The sequence below is a fragment of the Bos taurus genome, chromosome 17 (genome assembly GCF_002263795.3).
Source record: "Bos taurus isolate L1 Dominette 01449 registration number 42190680 breed Hereford chromosome 17, ARS-UCD2.0, whole genome shotgun sequence".
In the NCBI taxonomy this organism is placed as follows: Eukaryota; Metazoa; Chordata; class Mammalia; order Artiodactyla; family Bovidae; genus Bos; species Bos taurus.
Window position 1 is genome coordinate 40,740,957 of NC_037344.1, and position 14,979 is coordinate 40,755,935.

Sequence of the window (14,979 nt, forward strand, 5' to 3'; positions counted from 1 at the left end):
ACAGTGGAAACAGTATCAGACTTTATTTTGGGGGGCTCCAAAATCACTGCAGATGGTGATTGCAGCCGTGAAATTAAAAGATGCTTACTCCTTGGAAGGCAAGTTATGACCAACCTAGATAGCATATTCAAAAGCAGAGACATTACTTTGCCAACAAAGGTCCATCTAGTCAAGGCTATGGTTTTTCCAGTGGTCATGTATGGATGTGAGAGTTGGACTGTGAAGAAAGCTGAGCGCCCAAGAATTGATGCTTTTGAATTGTGGTGTTGGAGAAGACACTTGAGAGTCCCTTGGGCTGCAAGCAGATCCATTCTGAAGGAGATCAGCCCTGGGATTTCTTTGGAAGGAATGATGCTAAAGCTGAAACTCCAATACTTTGGCCACCTCATGTGAAGACTTGACTCATTGGAAAAGACTCTGATACTGGGAGGGATTGGGGGCAGGAGGAAAAGGGGACAACAGAGGATGAGATGGCTGGATGGCATCACCAACTCGATGGACATATGTTTGAGTGAACTCTGGGAGTTGGTGATGGACAGGGAGGCCTGGCTTGCTGCAATTCATAGGGTCGCAAAGAGTCGGACACAACTGAGCGACTGAACTGAACCGAACTGATAGGTCAACTATACCTTTATTTTAAAAAAATTAGCCACTGGGAGGAAATATGTCAAAACAGCAAAGACAGTCACCCCTGGAGGGTAGGGATTATGAGTGAATTGTAAACTTTTACTCGATGGTTTTATGTGTTTCTAGTAGAACATATGGGCTCCCCTGGTAGCTGAGCTGGTAAAGAATCCGCCTGCAATGCAGGAGGCCTGGGTTAGATCCCTGGGTTGGGAAGATCCCCTGGAGAAGGGAATGGCTACCCACTCCAGTATTCTGGCCTGGAGAATTCCATGGACTGTATAATCCATGGGGTCACAAAGAGTCAGACACAACTGAGCGGTATAATAGAACATATATTGCTTATAAAATGAGAAACAAAACAATGTCATTAAGAATGAAAAAAATTAATCTCTTAAATCCCTTCAGGAGTAATGTTCTTGAAAAATACCTTAAGGACTATCTGAAAATCCAAGGTCAGCAGTTATGTCCTGCACGATTCTATAACTGGCCACTAGAATAAAGGGACAGAGAAGGTGATGGCACCCCACTCCAGTACTCTTGCCTAGAAAATCCCATGGACAGAGAGGCCTGGTAGGCTGCAGTTCATGGGGTCGTGAAGAGTCGGACACGACTGAGCGACTTCACTTTCACTTTCATGCATTGGAGAAGGAAATGGCAACCCACTCCAGTGTTCTTGCCTGGAGAATCCCAGGGATGGGGGAGCCTGGTGGGCTGCTGTCCATGGGGTCGCACAGAGTCGGACACAACTGAAGCGACTTAGCAGCAGCAGCAGAATAAAGGGAAGCAGCTAACTAGCTGTCTGTGCAATCGGGTAGCCATGGGTCACATAAGGATAACTACATTTTCATTAAAATCAATTAAATGTAGCAAAAGAAAAAAATTCAATTCCTTAGTTAAATTAACTACATTTCAAGTGCTCAATGGCCACATAGAGCCAGAAGCTATCACAATGGACAGTGCAGAATGTATTTAGAACATTCCTATCACTGCAGAAAGTTCTACTGGACAACACTCCTAAGCTTATTAAAAAGCTCTGGTTTACTATGAAGAAAAGGATCAAAACTCAAAGAGCCAAGAACCAGACATTTTTCACAAGATAATATTTGGAAAAGGTTATTGAACATAATTCACTTTTTTAGCTATAAAAGCTACATGAGAAAAATACAACAGTCATTTTATCACAAGAGGTAACCAGAGTCATGCCACAATACCACTCTGAAATCATATTTGGCACACTGACCTTTTGTTTCACTCACTTCTGTATATAAATCCTCTGGAATGTAATTTAAAACAATCCACCTCTTTCCCCCCCAAATTTAATATATAGTGATATTTTTCTATGAATATGTAATGAATAAAGCATTTTATACATCTAAAATCACTTTTATTATTTTATTTTACAATAATAAACATTTACTTTCAAGGTGTTTCATTTTGTTCACTGTCAAAGAACAATGCTCTTTGCAGAGAATATTTTATATACAACTATCTACAACATATCTTCTTTGGTATTATTAAAGATAGTTTAACCCCAGACAGGGATAACTTCAATACTGATCAATAAATTTTAGTAAGAAAACTATCTATTTGAGATTTTGTATGCTTTCTTAAAATGAAACAAAATGCCAGTAAGACAATATCCTCCATGAGGATGTAGTTGAGAAAGAGGTGCTGACATATTTAACACTGACAGAGTAAAAAAACTGCAATAAAAATACTACAAATCTCATCGTTAGATGCAAAGAAAGTTTCAGCCCTGTGGCTTCCATCAGTGGCTTACATGAGTTTGGTTCAAAGATCAAGGTGGTGGATTGTTGCTAAAATATCAGAGAGGCAATACTTCAGAGAAACTGGAGATATTCAGGAAGGATATCACAGGACTAAAGACACATGATTACTTTCAGCTAAGAAAGCAATTTTTTTTCCCATTTTAACTAAACTCAAGGAAGCCGGGGGGTGGTGGATCCTTTATAAGCACATTGCAAAGAGAATGCCCACCCTTAAAAAATAGCAAAGTGAGCAAAAAGATGGTTCTATTGAAGAATATTGAAAGCCCCAAACCGCTCAGATTTCCTTGAAAGAATAACCTGGTATGCTAATCACAGTGGATACACTGCATTTTGACTGCTGGGTGAACATTAACCGGAGTTACTTAGTTATTGTGGGCAGATGCAGTCAAATGAAGTTTACTGCATGCGCCTCTGGCACATTGCAGAAAGCATGTGATCTAATCTCATCGTGGGTTGACAATGTTTATTATCTTTAAAGAAGAGTCTATTCTTTCTAAATCAATGACATTATTGTGGAAAAGAAAACACCACTTTAGCACATTACTCCCAGGTTTTTTTGGTGCAAACCTACCGAGTTAACAAGACTCAAACTTTTAATTATAATGCTTAATTTAAATAATTGAAAATATTTAAATTAACATACTCTCGACTAAAGTAGTTTTTAAATGGCTATCTACTGATATATTGTTAAACCATATTTATTTATTTTTGTTCTAGTACTTTTGATTTACTGAATAGTACTTCTTGAAATCTCTCATGGTAATTTAAACTTTTTCCTCTAAATCTCTCCTAGCAATTGAAAGCTTTTCCTCTAATTCTCTCCTAACAATTTAAACGTCTATAGAGACCTTTTTTTTGGCTAGTCTTTCGTACGCTCTGATCAATTTTGCTTGCTCCACTTCACCTAAGATTTCGGTTTTAGTTTCATGTTAATTTCCTCAAATATGCGCCGGTGTCTTGGCTAACATTAGCAGTGTTGAATTTACTTACTCTGAGACTTTTTTTGTTTTGTTTTTTTATTTCAATCAGGAGCATGTTTTTAAAAATCATCAGACACTCCCCTGTCCAGCTGCCCGGGTTTCCTTAAGTTGCTGTCCCCACGATGCTTGGTGCTCCGGGCTGGGCTGAAATCCCCTGGCGCTCTGCAGCTGCACAGCCGCCTCCCCTACGCAGATGCCGAACAAGCACCGCCTTACTCTTCCGGCGCCCAGCCAGCCTGGACTTCCTGCGAGACCTTCCTTACCTGTTCACCTGCAGAAAGAGAGGGCAGGGCTCCTGCACCCACGTTCCCAGGCTCGTCTGAACTCCTTTCCTTCCCGGGAGGCAATGACCTGCACACCTGGCCGCAGAGGACCGAGAAGAACTTAACAAAGGAGATCCCGGACCTGCGGGGCGTTAGGCTGGGAAACACCTTCCTCCAGCTGCCGGGCGGTGCGGGTCACGTGACTTTGTTGTGCGGTCAACTGACCGCTTGTCAATCAACCAGCAAACTTGAAAGGCTTTTGTGTTTTCTAAAACGTGATTGTTTTAGGGAACTCAAAGTGTCATCCTCACTAAATCTCCCAGAGCATGGTATGATCGGTACTATTAATGGATAAAAGGACAAGGAATTTCACAACTGTTAAAGATTATCTAAAGCTGTGTTTTCTTTTTTACAGAATGTGAAGAAATTCATCTGAACCACCAATGTCACTAATATCTCTTGTAACATCACAAGATTTTACTTGACATCACCACCCTTTATAAAAGCTCCCAGACCATTTATCTGTATATTTATTGGGTCTGTTTTGAGGAGCAGGTGAGAACACATCTTCTAGACTCAAGCTTGGCTGCCCATCACAGTCTCTGGGGAGATTTTCTGTTTTGTTTCATTTTTTAAAAAGACTAATACCTGGGGGTTTCCTGGTGGCTCAGTGGAGAGGAGTCCACCTGCCAGTGCAGGAGACATGGGTTTGCTCCCTGGTGAGGGAAGATCCCACGTGCCATGGAGCAACTAATTCTGTGCACCACAACTACTGAAGCTGTGCTCTAGAGCCTGGGAGCTGCAGCTACTGAAGCCTGCCCTGCGCCTACAGCTTGCACTCTGCAACAAGAGAAGCCACTACAAGAAGTCCCCGCTCACTGCATCTAGAGAAAAAGCCTGCGTGCAGCAACAAAGACCCAGGGCAGCCAAATTAAAAACAACAACTAATACCTGGACCCCGCTCCAGGCCAACTGAAATATAATCTCTACAAGTGTGATTGGGACGTATTTTCTTTTAAAACTTCCTTCAGGTCAGTCTAATGTGAAGCCAGGATTGAGAATCCCATTCTAGACCAATAGTTGTGAAATGTTGTTGAATTACCCAGAGAATGGGTCACTAAGCATCTTAGTGACATCTTGATTTAGATTTTGAGAAACACGGCTCTAGTCCCCCACTGTCAGAGATGTGACCACAAGCTGAATTTAGCTATTTAAATTTAAATTAAGATAAAAAATTCAGTACAAGTAGCCACATGTGTGGATTACAGACCATTTCTATTCCTGCAGAAGTGTCTAGTGGAGAGCACTGTCCTGGACTGTCTGTCCTGGGGATCAGCCGTGACTTGTGCACAGTCTACCCTCGTGAGGATTCCAGAATAGCAAGGGACAGAGCTATGAACACACAGGTTCGGAAAGAGGAAGTTCAAGGAAGGCCTCTCTGAGGAAGTGACTTTGCACTGAGACATTTCAACGGTTGGTAATGGTTGTGGAGTTACAATGAGAAACCCTAACGACAGTTCAAAGACAAAGGAAACCCTGGAAGGAGGTCTTGTTTTAAATATCAATCACATTCATAAGCTATCATTGTAATTAAGCAGAATGGGAAGGTAAAGTGTCATCCCATTTAAAGAATTAAAGAAGCTAAGGCTTTTCACTTCAGAGAAAGAACAAATTCAACAGTTCAGAAAAACTGTGGAGAAATAAGTTCCCCTTTCCACATATCCATACTCACAGACACACACATATACAACCGCTCTCTCTTCCAAAACTACAGAGCCTAAATACAACCTAGAATTGCTTCTTTTTGTGATTACAAAAGACTTCAGCGGATGATCACATGGTTAGGTCTTGCTCCAGGTTCACTGAGAAACAGACTCCCATTGTTGTGAATTCCCTAAAATCTGAGTATGAGTTAGGGACTGAGTCAGGCTTCAGGACACATTATGGAATATCACTCTCCAGGGCTTTTTACGTCAGGCTGCAGATACACCTGAAACATGGACAATCCAATGATTTTTTCAAGTTGTTTCATGTGCATTAATGCCTGAGCATGAAGTTTTGTGTTGAAGGAGTCTTGGTAACCTCTAGAAGATGTGGCTTACCTTCACCTTCTGACCCTTTATCTTGGCAAAGTCATTCATTCTCTCTCAACTTCAGTTTTCTAGTATGTAAAATGCCAATAATAAGACCTGTGTACTTTGCCCTTGTGAAATGAAATTCATATTTTATGGCAAGACAGGGATTCCCACATAGTTTAGGGGTAAAGAATCCATTCTCTTGCCATTGCAGGAGACCCAGGAGACCTGGGTTTGATTCCTGGATCAGAAAGATCCCTTGGAGAAGGAAATGGCAACCCACTCCAGTATTCTTGCCTGGAAAATCCCATGGATTGAGGAACCTAGCAGGCTAAAATCCATAAAGTCACAAAGAGTTGTACATGACTAAGTTGCACTCACATACACGTACATGGGAAGACAAAAATTTAAACATAAAATTTCTCCTCTGACCATTGACTGCTCTGCATTCTGCATTGTGGATGTGCATTATGCATGGACCAGACCTCCCAAATCAGCAAGCATACTTCAGTTCAGTTCAGTTCAGTCCAGTCACTCAGTTGTGTCCATCTCTTTGCGATTTCATGGACTGCAGCACGCCAGGCCCCCCTGTCCATCACCAACTCCTGGAATTTACTCAAACTCATGTCCATCAAGTCGGTGATGCCATCCAACCACCTCATCCTCTGTCGTCCCCTTCTCCTCTCGCCTTCAGTCTTTCCCAGCATCAGGGTCTTTTCAAATGAGTCAGTTCTTCGCATCAGGTGGCCAAAGTATTGGAGCTTCAGCCTCAACATCAGTCCTTCCAATGAATATTAAGGACTGATTTCCTTTAGGATTGACTGGTTGGATCTCCTTGCAGTCCAAGGGACTCTCAAGTCTTCTCCAACACCACAGTTCAAAACAACAATTCTTCAGCACTAAGCTTTCTTTATAGTCCAACTCTCACGTCCATACATGACTACTGGAAAAACCATAGCACTGACTAGACAGACTTTTGTTGGCAAAGTAATGTCTCTGCTTTTTAATAAGCTGTCTAACTTTTCTTCCAAGAAGCAAGTGTCTTTTAATTTCATGGCTGCAGTCACCATCTGCTATGATTTTGGAGCCCCCAAAATAAAGTCTCTCAATGTTTCCACTGTTTCCTCATCTATTTGCCATGAAGTGATGGGACCAGAGGCCATGATTTTACTTTTCTGTATGTTGAGTTTTAAGCCACGTTTTTCACTCTCCTCTTTCACTTTCATCAAGAGGCTCTTTAGTTCTTCACTTTCTGCCATAAGGGTGTTGTCATCTGAGTGTCTGAAGTTACTGATAGTTCTCCAGGCAATCTTGATTCCAGCTTGTGCTTCATCCAGCCCAGCATTTCTCATGATGTACTCTTCATATAAGTTAAATAAGCAGGGTGACAATATACAGCCTTGATGTACTCCTTTCCTGATTTGGAACCAGTCTGTTATTCCATGTCCAGTTCTAACTGTTGCTTCCTGGCCCGCATACAGATTTCTCAAGAGGCAGGTCAGGTGATCTGTTATTCCCATCTCTTTCAGATTTTTCCACAGTTTGCAGTGATCCACACAATCAAAAGCGTTGGTGTAGTCAATAAAGCAGAAGTAGATATTTTTCTGAAACTCTCTTGCCTTTTTGATGATCCAGCAGATGTTGGCAATTTGATCTCTGGTTCCTCTGCCTTTTCTAAAACCAGCTTGAACATCTGGAAGTTCACAGTTCATGTACTGCTGAAGCCTGGCTTGAAGAATTTTGAGCATTACTTTACTAGCATGTAAGATGAGTGCAGTTGTGCAGTAGTTTGAGCATTCTTTGGAATACTTGCTCAATCATAAAGAGTAACATTTTTCCAGCATTGATAAGACAACTTCTTAAAAGATAACATTCTTCTCAATCTTGTAAAGGGTCACGTAATCTACTATGATAATGTTTAGTCTGGATATGTAAACTGTAAAATGTCATTTGATATATAGCTCTCTGTCTCAAAAAGCTTACACAACTGTGCCTTAACTTCTGAGATGCTCTTCCTGGTTATAATCCTCAAATTTGGCTCAAATAAAATTTTTCTTTCTTTCTTTGATTGACTGATTAATTTTCCATCCACACCCTGTTGTGTGGTCAAAAGATATAATGGATATAAAATATTATTATTATGACTTTTGGTTTCTGCTCTGACATATGAAGATCTTGAAAACTGTCACTACTGCCACCACAATAAGAAAAAAGTTGGACCAACTGAAAATCACTGATTCTTTTTACAAACTTACCAGAGAAGTGAGGTCACTGGACAAATTACCTCTCTGGAAACTGACTCAGACAATCCCAGCTGACTAGGAGCAGAAGCCACTGTCGCCAGTCACAGATAGGGGCAGTAATCGGAGGACAGCTTGAGACCAGTGTGAACTTGACTGAGAGTGCAAAACTCTGAGGCAGTAGAATTTAGGCTTAGGTCAACACCCACACTTACATGATTTTTACCTTGAGGAGCCCTACCGGTTTTTCCTGTGAAGATAAGAGAGGAATTCCCTCTTGGGTCGGGCAAGGAGGAGGAGCAATAGCTTTGAAATGCACATAGAGCTTCCTGTCCCTGAAACAAAGGCTGCGTGAACACTCAGTTGCTCAGCCATGTCCCACTCTTTTGTGACCCCATGAACTGTAGCCCGCCAGGCTCCTCTGTCCATGGGATTTCCCGGGCAAGGATACTGGTGTGGGTTGCCATTTCCTTCTCCAGGGAATCTTCCCCACCCAGGGATCGAACCGGCATCCCTTGCATCTCCTGCAGTGGCAGTTGGATTCTTTACCACTTAACCACTTGGGAAGTTGAAACAAAGCTAGTCTGCAAGGGTCATTTCTGTATCAGAGCTCTATCTGACCTCGAGGGAGGATAATTAGACAACTTCTGCTCCTTCAAGCCTATCTCATGTGAGGAGAAAAAGAACTGCTGGTTCCCACTTGGATATTTGAAGATTTTGCAAGTTGTCATGCCTGTCATCACAAGAAAGCTGAACAACTATTCATAGCCCAGGGATTCCAGCTCGCTAAAAATGGAGATTTAATCCCAAGATTATAGAATGCATCCCCTTCCCAATTCCTTATGATCGTATTAAAAGTTTTCCAGTTACAGCAGCAGTGGATTATAACTGAGAGCTGCAGGACACAGACACAGTTCAGGAAGAAGTTTCTAAGGAAACAAAAGAGCAGACAAAACAAACGTCATTAAAGGAAAGTGAAACCTCTGCTCACCAAATATTAAACGCAGCTTAACTCGTGGCCATTTTGACATAAAAGCTCACACTAAAGACTTGCTTATCTCAGTTCCTATTACCTGATACATTATGCCTGGCTTGTAAAAAAAATTGCAACACATGCTGAAAGGTGAGCAGTCTGAAAAAATAAAGCAAGCATAAGAAGCAGACTTGAAATTGGTAGAGGTTTTGAAATTATCAGAGTGGGAACTTAAAATACTTACAATTAATATGCTAAGAGGTTTACTGGAGAAATTAGACAATATGAAAGAACAGGTGTGTAATATATGCAGAGAAATAAAAAACTCTAAGAATCAAAAGAAACTACTAGAAAATAAAGCACTGAAACAGAAATGAAGAACACTTTTCACAGCTGAGAAATAATCCATGAACTTGAATATATGTCAATAGAAAGATCTCAAATTTCAGTGTAAAAACAGATTTTTTTTAAAAAAGAACAATATTCAAGAACTATGAAAAACTACAAAAAAGTGTTAAATATAGGTAATGTGAATACCAAACAGAAAAGAAAGGATACGAATATTTGAAGTAATAGTGCCTGAAAATTTTCCAGAATTGATGGCAGATACCAAACCAGAGACTCACGAAATTCAGAAAACACCAAATAGGATAAATACAAAATTATCTACTTGTCAGTATATCATATTCAAATTGCAGAATGTCAGACAAAGAAAGAAAAATACTGAAAAAAGCTAGAGGAGAAAATTACCTTACCCATGGCAAAGCAAGAATAGAATTACATCAGATATCTGTCTTCAGAAACCAGGCAAATGAGTGGAATGGAACATTTAGAGTGCTGAAAGAAAAATCCACCAATGCATAATTCTGAATCCAGTTAATTAATTATCCTTCAAAAGAGAAGAGGAAATAGACTTTTTCAGACCCCCCCCCCAAAAAAGGAGGGGGGAATCTTTCACTACTAGATCTACCTTGGAAGAAATGTTAAAGGAAGTTCTTCATAGACAAGAAAATGATATAGTCAGAAACTTTGATCTACATGAAGAAAGGTAGAACATGAAAAAGAGAATAAACAAAAGTAAAAATAAGATTTTTATTCTTAATTGATCTAATAGATAACTTCAAAATAATAATAGCAACAATATATTTGATACAGACAGAGTGAAGGGACAAAGTAGGTGATTATATTGTTAATTCCACTAGGGGGTTGTAATAAAAAAAAAAAATATATATATATATAAGACCCCTGTAAGTTAATGATCATTCAAGAAAACAAGTTTGCTAAACCACAAAACCAACCATATTTGCTTAGCAATAAAACCATGCAGTGGAAGCATGAGACATGCCCCAAAACAATAAAGCAATGGTGCAAGAGGATCGCATACTGCCCAGTGTGCTCAGTAAGTTAATGATCTCTGTGACATGCTGCCTGCACACATACAAAACAATAATCTCTGGAACTAGCTTGACCATGTAGGGACAAGGAAACTTCCTGCTCAACCTGGAGGAGAAACTGCCAACTCAAGAGAGACAAATAAGGTCTTCTTCTCCCTCTCCACTTTTCCTTTGATTATAAAACTGTAGCCCAGTAGGTTCTCAGAGCATAGCATTTCTTGCCCACCTGCTTGTAAGCCTCACAAGCATTCTATTCCAATACATCACTTCTTACCTACCACTTTGCTCTCATTGAATTCTTTACACTGAGACATAAAGGACTATGGTAACGAAGTTCTTTGGAGCACTCCTGAAATGACACTTAAAGATTTCCCATTGGGTGATTATAGCTTGTCGGTAAGTGAAATGAATGACAGTGTTATAAGAGATAGGAAGGAGGAGCTGCAAATAATTTATAATAAAGAAATTGCATTACCTGTGAAGAGGTATAGTGTTATTTGAAAGTGGATTTAGATTAGTTATAATTGTACTGTATACTCAGGCAATTCTTAAAATAATTGTGTAGAAAGTATAATTAATATGCTAAGAGAGGAGAGAAAATGGAATCACATAAGTCCTTAATTAAAACTAAAAAAAGCAGAAAGAGGGAGGGAAGAAAAAAGAAAACAAAGCACAAAGGCAATAAGTAGAAAAAAGTTTATGGTAGATAACAATCTACCTCTATCAATCATCACTTTAAATGTGAGTCGTTTAAATACACCAAAGAAAAAATAAAGACTGACAGAGTGAATAAAATATAGGACTCAATCACATATTGTTTACAAGAAACCAACTTTAATTATAAAGACACAGATGAAAAAGGATAAAGATACACCACGGTAACACTGATCAGAAGAAAGTTGGATTAACCATTTTAATTTCTGACAAAGCTGACTTCAGAACAAGGAAACTTTTAAGGATATATAATGGTAAAGGGCCATCTCACCAAGATGACATGACAATCCTCTGTCTGCATCTCACAGTACAGCATTGAAGTATATGAGGCAAAGACAGATAAAACTGCAGCGAGAAGGAGACTTAAATGCACTATTATAGGTGGAGTCTTCAGCAACTCTCTATTGGTAATTGACAGATTCAGCAGGCATAAAATCAATGAGGATATAGTTGAATTGAATGCCGCCATCATCATCTGGGTCTAACTGTCAGTTGTATATTTCACCCAATCTGAGGAGACAATGCATAAAACACTAACCTTATACAGAAAGTTCTTCAAGCTCGCATAAACCATTAACCAGAATAGGCTACATCCTAGGCTGCACAGCACGTCTCAACACATTTAAAAGAATAAGTATCATACAAAGTACTGAGAGAGTTAAAGCTTAAGGCCCTTTAAGGAGGAGGTGAACATTCTTGCTCATGCTTTCCTTAAGCCTTGTGCAGCAAGGTATCTTGCCTGAGAACTGGCCTTTCTTTAGATCTGGAACTAATGATCACACAACACAATGTATTATTCATGGAAATGGTTTTTTATGTTAATGATCATAATTGTAACAGATCTTGCCTGGGAACCTGTTTCTCCATACGTGTACCCCTGATTACACAATAGTATATCTCACCCAGAGACGTTGCCCAGAACCGTTCTCTCTGGCTAATCTCGTACTAAAGTTATCTCAGGATGTATGCCTTGGGAAAAGGTCTGGTGGAACTCTTACAACCTTGAAGTATTCTTTTTATCTATTATCAGCAGCTAGTTAAGAAGTATATAAGGTTGTGCTTAAACTAGTGAGGCAGATACTCTCCTGCCCCCTTCTGATGTCTATGTCAGAAGCTTTCTCTGTCCTGTCACTTTAAATAAATTTTTGCACACAAAGCTCTGAGTGACTGAGACCTGTCTTTGGTCCCAGAATTAAATCTTTTCCTTCAGAGACCATGAATCCAGTAGCTATCAGTATGCTCTCAGAGCACAATAAAATTAAGTTACAAATAAATATGGAAAACATACAACACATTTCTAAATAACTCATGGATCAAAGAAGTGCTCTCAAAATAAAATTTATTTCAAGCTTAATGAAAATACTGCTTATCAAGCTTATGGGATGCAGTGAAAGCAATATATATAGAGGAAATTTTATAGCACCTAATACATACATTAGAAAAGAAATATCTAAAATCAACAATTTAAGTTTCCATAAGAGGAAACTAGAAATAGAAGAGCAAAATAAGTGCAAAGTAAGAAGAAGAAGAAGAAGAAAAAATAGAAATCAATGAAATTGAAAACAGGAGAACATTAGAGAAAATAAAAGTAGGAACTATTTATTTGAAAAGATAAAATATATAAATTTCTAGCTGAGGCTAACTAAAGAAAAAAATACACAAATTACTGATACTAGAAATGAAAGTGAGGACAACACTACTTATCCCACGCTTCAGTTGTGTCCGACTCTGTGCGACCCCATAGATGGCAGCCCACTAGGCTCCCCTGTCCCTGGGATTCTCCAGGCAAGAATACTGGAGTGGGTTGCCATTTCCTTCTCCAATGCATGAAAGTGAAAAGTGAAAGTGAAGTCGCTCAGTCGTGCCCGACTCTTAGCGACCCCATGGACTGCAGCCTACCAGGCTCCTCCATCCATGGGATTTTCCAGGTAAGAGTACTGGAGTGGGGTGCCATTGCCTTCTCTGATAAACAGTCCTATGGCCATACATTTGATAACCCAGATTAAATGGACCAATCTGTAAAAAGACATAATTGCCAAAATTCAAATAAAGTACACAATTTGCATAAGAAATGTTATGCAAAGAAACTGAATCAGTAATAACATTTCAAAACAGAAAGCACCAAGCCCAGAAAAGTTCACAGGTGAATTCTACCAACATTTAAGGAAGAAATGTATATCTATTATCTATACTCTTTCAGAAAATAGAAACAGAAAAACACTTCCTAACTCATTCTATGAGGCTTAGATCAGTTCAGTCGCTCAGTTGTGTCCAACTCTTTTCGACCCCATGAATTGCAGCACGCCAGACCTCCCTGTCCATCACCAACTCCTGGAATTCACCCAAACCCATGTCCATCGAGTCGGTGATGCCATCCAATCATCTCATGCTCTGTTGTCCCCTTCTCCTCCTGTCCTCAATCTTTCCCAGCATCAGAGTCTTTTCAAATGAGTCAGATCTTCACATGAGGTGGCCAAAGTATTGGAGTTTCAGCTTCAACATCAGTCCTTTCAATGAACATCCAGGACTGATTTCCTTTAGGATGGATTGGTTGGATCTCCTTGCAGTCCAAGGGACTCTCAAGAGTCTTCTCCAACACCACAGTTCAAAAGCATAATTTCTTCGGTGCTCAGCTTTCTTCACAGTCCAACTCTCACATCCATACATGACCACAGGAAAAACCATAGCCTTGACTAGATGGACATTTGTTGGCAAAGTAATGTCTCTGCTTTTTAATATGCTATCTAGATTGGTCATAACTTTCCTTCCAAGGAGTGTCTTTTAATTTCATGGCTGCAATCACCATCTGCAGTGATTTTGGAGCCCAGAAAAATAAAGTCAGCCACCATTTCCACTGTTTCCCCATCTATTTCCCATGAAGTGATGGGACCAGATGCCATGATCTTTGTTTTCAGAATATTGAGCTTTAAGCCAACTTTTTCACTCTCCTCTTTTACTTTCATCAAGAGGCTCTTTAGTTCCTCTTCAATTTTCTGCCATAAGTGTGGTGTCATCTGCATATCTGAGGTTACTGATATTTCTCCCAGCAATCTTGACTCCAGCTTGTGCTTTTTCCAGCCCAGCATTTCTCATGATGTACTCTGCATATAAGTTAAAAAAGTTCTATAAGGCTAGCACTACCCTAAAAATAAAACCGAATAAAGACATCACAAGACAACTACAGACCAGTATCACTTATGACTATACATGAGAAGATCCACAGCAAAACATTAGCAAATAGAAGCCACCAATATTATAAAAAGAATTATACGCAATGTCCAAGTGAGACTTATTGCAGGTATGGAAGAATGATTCAATATTAAAAAACCAATTAATGTAATGCATCATATTAACAGACTAAAAAATTGCATGATCACATCAATAGATACAGGAGAACCATTTGACAAAATCCAATACCCATTCTTAATGAAAATACTCAGTAAACCAGAAATTGAGGAAGGGGAACTTTCTCAGTTTAATAAAGAACATCATTAACAACCTACAGTTATGATCATACTTCACAGTGAAAGACTAGAAGCTTTTCCACTGAGATAAGTAACAAGATAAGGATAGCTCCTCTCACAACTGCTTTTCAACACTGTAATAGAAGTACTAGCTAAAACAATAAGACAAGAAAAAAAAAAAAAGATATACAGAGGCAACTGTCTTTGTTCATGAATGATTTGATTTTGTATGTAGAAAATCCCAAAGAATTACAAAAAGAACTCCTGGAACAAGTAAGCAATTATAGCAGGTTTTTCCATGTACAAAATTAGATTATATATGTCAATAGTTTTATATATGCCAGCAACAGACAGTATAATTTGAAGTTAAAAGTACTATACCATTTACATTATCACTAAAAAAATACTTAGAATAAATATAACAAAATATGTATATAAGCCCTATATGAGGAAAAGTAC

General features: G+C 39.2%; 1 protein-coding gene across 8 annotated transcripts in view; it reads right to left on the minus strand.

Moving 5' to 3' along the window:
- The window catches only part of TMEM144 (transmembrane protein 144), a 69,053-nt gene that overhangs the window by 45,640 nt on the left and 8,434 nt on the right, over positions 1–14,979 (minus strand). For 4 of the 8 annotated variants that reach the window (XM_024977207.2, XM_010813804.4, XM_005217620.5 and 1 more), the window contains exon 1: positions 3,661–3,861. The exons of 2 other annotated variants lie outside the window; for them this stretch is intronic. The gene's annotated coding sequence lies outside the window, so the exon portion shown is untranslated. 8 annotated transcript variants of the gene reach the window in all.